This window comes from Oryzias melastigma, linkage group LG17, assembly GCF_002922805.2.
Source record: "Oryzias melastigma strain HK-1 linkage group LG17, ASM292280v2, whole genome shotgun sequence".
NCBI classification, from domain to species: Eukaryota; Metazoa; Chordata; class Actinopteri; order Beloniformes; family Adrianichthyidae; genus Oryzias; species Oryzias melastigma.
This window is the reverse complement of record NC_050528.1, coordinates 6,441,514-6,446,055: the sequence shown is the minus strand read 5'-3', so window position 1 is coordinate 6,446,055 and position 4,542 is coordinate 6,441,514. Positions and strand designations below refer to the sequence as shown.

The 4,542-nt window shown below is 39.2% G+C and overlaps 1 protein-coding gene across 2 annotated transcripts in view; it reads right to left on the bottom strand.

The window, feature by feature from the left end:
• The window catches only part of klhl14 (kelch-like family member 14), a 22,501-nt gene that overhangs the window by 12,728 nt on the left and 5,231 nt on the right, over positions 1–4,542 (bottom strand). The window lies entirely within an intron of this gene.

The following is a 4,542-nucleotide window of genomic DNA, read 5'->3' as shown; positions in this document are numbered from 1 at the left end:
TCCATCTTCTTCTGCTGAAGTGACCCCATTAAGATGTAGAGAAATGGTCTTAGGTGACAGTCATAATGAACATGATCGTGCTCACTCAATAAATCTCAGGCCCGGTGCTTTTTGAGCGCAAATCAGTGAAATGTTAAAGCCCACCTGTCTGTCTCCATCAGTCATTTCCACTGTCACCTCCCCATCGCCTGATGGATCACAGTTGCTGCAAAATTAGACAGCCTTGAATCTCATTTCTTTCCAATTGGCCTCTCCCTGCAATCTTACTCAAGCTGGCTGACATGTGCCGCTCCTCTATGGGAGGAAGTCTCAGATAGGAACTAATACCATATACACTAAACACAGCTTTATCTCCAAGGAAGGGATTAGGTTGCCTGCCTCCGTTGCACCTCAAAGACGAGTGCTATATGACTGCCAAATTCCTTTACATGCTATTTACATTATCAGTCAGTCAGCAGTATATAGGACACGGATGAGCGCTTTTTTATTTGATGTCTAGTGACTTGTACTCATACTTAAAATCACCTCTTCCCCACGGGAAAAGGAGATTATTGGTTTATGGAATGTCAAAACGTCTGTGTTACTTGGGAGAAAAAAATGGAGATCCTGGAGAACACTGGGAAGATATAATGACTCATGCGGGGAAAGAATGAACCACATCAATCTTTTTTTTCTTTTTTTCCAACTGGAAAAATGTGAAATACAGAACGAGGAATTTGATTTGACCCTCGCAAATAAATCTGTCTTTGAGACCGACGCCATCACTCCAGTCTACAATGAGCTCCAGGGCTCACTAGAGGGAGTCAGAAGCCTCTGTAAAGACGGCACGGCTGTGGTTGGTTGACTGACTCCACAGCTTATGCACCACTGCTGCTCCAGCTTTGATGCGCCTTAAAGGCCTCTATCTCAACTCAAATTCTACTCTTCTAAGACACGACGTCTTCCTGTGCCATCTATTTTCAAAAATGACGCTTTTAGGAGCAGTTTCGTTTGAGGAGGACGGTGAAACTGGTCCGGCGTTGCAGCAGCATCCTTGCCTGCCTTTGTCTTGTGTTCGGCCACGCTGCTGTGGGTACACTAGATGGCAAACTTTCCACTCCAATCACAGAGCGGTGGATATTTCTGACACAAGAGGGATCAGATTCTGCCCAAATTGTGTTGATGAATGTCTTAATCAAAGGCTGTCCCTCTCAGGTTTCGCCTCATTGAAAAGTTATGATTGAATGTTAATAATCTTCTATTCCACATCCATTGTGAGGGGACTACATCAGATGGTCACTGATGTGTTAAGGGGATGATTTTGCAGTTTTGTCCTTCCACTTGGCCACGGACCATTTGAGTGTTAACTTTTTTTAGTTTTGAGTGATGGAAATCCCCATTGACCTTTTGCTTGTAGCAGTTTATACCCATGAGTGTGGGTTTAATGAGAAAATGACAACACAAAGCTGTTATGTATGCAGGCTTTGAAAAGGAAGCCTCGCAGCTCTGAACATACGTGAGCTTCAACGGCCAACAACAGATGGAAATTTAGAGATGAGACAGGAAAAAGCAGATTTGTTCAAATTTAAGAGTCCAGATGACAGAACCCACACTGAAGGTTAATATGTAAGAATGAAAGGAGGCAGCTGAGATATGGCTCCAACAAAAACTCAATATGTGCAGCAATGATGATGCAAAGGAGATGTGTTGCTCCCCAATAGCTCTATTTCTGACCTTTGCAATATGGCAACAATATGGTGGTGAGTTTTGAAAGGTCAGGGAAGACGGAGGGACAGAGGGTACGGTGCAGATCAGGGGTGAAATCAATGCCTACTTATTCTCAAAGCTATGAAATATATATTCAGTAAAAAAAAATAAAAATTAAAGACATACTCCGATTATCCTTTGATTTTAAAATCCTTCTTAGTGGTCTTTTAATTATGATTTGGACGTTTTTAGACATTTTTTTAAAATGTCGTTTTCTAGGACATAGTTTTTGCAAAGCAGAGGCTCATTAAAAATTCGCCTCTGAGTTGTGGGCGGGACCCCCCTTCCCGTCACACTCTGTTTTTCAAACAGCTCCTTATTCATGATTTGTTTTAATTTTCTTTTTATTGTGTTCTTTTTGAGTTAGAATGTACAGTACATACGATCTACTTAAAGAACAGGAGTAGGATAAAGAGAAAGTCTTATAAATACCGACCCCATTCCTAATCATTCACATGACATAAATATATGATTAAATTAGTGGGCATAATTAAAGAAACAAATAATTAAAATCCATAATAATAACAATCATACGATCTAGAATAGTGTATTTACATCATGCTGCATACAAATCAATCATTTTGTTTTTCATTTAAACTTAAAACAAACAATACAAAAGCAATTTTCCAGGTCATTATCTAAGGAATTCCATTCTTTGACACCAGCAAAGGAAATAGTGATTTGTTTAAGTTTAGTTTTTACTTTAGGTACTTTAAAGTCATTCTTCTGCTATTTCCTTCATTATTCCTACATTTTTTGTAAACCACATGGCAACATAAAACTTTTGGCCTTAAACATTACCAGAAGTGTCTGCAAAGTTCATAAATCTTTAAATTAAATATATTGTATAACATATAGATATTAAATATCATTCTTGACTTTAGAAATAGTTCAGAGATGTGTTCATTGTAGACAGTTGTATGGATTATTCGCAATGATTTTTTTTGTGCAAAATTAATTAATAAGGAAATACTCAGAAATACAATCTTAAGCTTAATTTTCTTTATATTTGTCCATCATGACGGAAATGCCACAAAACATGTTGAAAATGCAATTTTCATTGGAGTGAGTCTTTAAAAGAAAAAAATGTAATTTACTTGAAAATTGGAGTTCATTTCTTAAATAAAATAATGTTTTTTTTTTTTTTTTAACATGTCCTTGTAGCATATCACCATAAAGTAATTTAACCCTTATGTTGTGTTTAGGTCAAAATTGACCCAGTTTCAAGTGTGAACCCAAGCACAATATGAAGGTTATTATTCCAATTTTGTTTCTGAGTATATTTTTTTACTCAAATCATGTTGGATCAGGAGCAGATGAAAACTTAACGGTTTAAAAAAGCTCGGATTTGCATGGGCGGGAATCAGGCCCAATCTGAATTCTTCCCTTCTCCCTTCTCCTCCATTTGAAGGAGCAGTTTAAGTTCAAGTCGTGTCCGAGAAATTTATTTTTTTAAATCTGGGGTACAAAGTCCTCTGTCAGCGCTTCTCTGAACCACAGACGTTTACATTTAAACGTAAGTAATGACTTTTTTGTTGTAGCATGCCTTTTTTAAAGTTATGAACCTGCTGTTGTTATGTATATTCAAGTGCTGGAAGCTCAAAGCTAGCGGACTGGCAATTATTGATGACATCATCGAAAGAAGGTGACGTCCAAAATACGAGACACGGTAAGTGTGTTTGAGATGACCAAGGCGGACCCGGCGCTGCGCAGATCGCCTGCAGCGCGGTGTATGCTGGTTAGTTTCTGTCACTGACGTCAAATGTGCGCCGTCACGGAGTATCGCGGGAAAAGGGCGTGTTCAAGGTGCCTCTCTAAGCCAGCACAGCCAGAAAATAGGTACTGAGCTGGCTTCAAGCTGCCTTAAAGACTACAAAACAATGCATTGTGGGAAACGGTGTCCTGAAAGTTCTTGTATCACGACGTGACGCTGATCAGGAATAACTGGCGCTAAATGAAGGAAATCGGTGTATTTTGTAAATCTTTCTGGAAGGTAGTGAATCTCTGATGAAATAATGTTGAGGACAACCCCCAACTCCTTGTTCTCGTAAAGTCTCGTCATTCGCCTTCATCTCAGGTACCTTTCCCCGCCCCCTCCTGCAGCAGCTTGGTCTCGCCGACAATGTAGGCGTCATCTCAAACAAACCTAATATTTTCATAACTCTCCGTTTGGAGGGCTAAAATGAAGGGGAAGGGAGAAGGGAAGAATTCAGATTGGGCTAAAGTCTCCTTTCTTCTCTCCAATTCTGAAGCACTAGCAGAGAAATAGATCCATGAACGTCTTCAGTTTCCTCGTCTGAGCTGCCATCTGGCTCAAAACTGTCCTGAGCGGCTGGATAACTTTTGAGTTTGCTCACCAATTTTTTTTTTTTTTTTGGCTATGCTAATGTTAGCTTGGGCTTGTGAGGTGCTATAAGCTAGTGGGAGAGAGTGCAAACAAATTAGCAGATCTAATTTCTGTGTCAGCAGGCCTGAACTTTTAATGAGCTCCTGCAGAAAAATGTCTTTAAAAAAAAAGCTTTTTGATTTTTTTCCAAAAACTCCTTAATCACAATTAAAAGACCACTGGGAGCAATTTTACAATAGAAAAAAAATATATAGTTGGAGTCGGACTTTAATTGAAATCAAGAATAATATCCTAACCCCAGATGCCAAAGTTTTACTTTTAGGCTGTCTGCTCCACAAGCATCTAAGCATCTACATTTACTCTTTTTCTAGTTATTAGCCTCACCTACCCGAAAGGTTGGCGGCCACAGGATGTGCTAGCATATGTGTGGTGTTTGGGCAAAAAAAAAA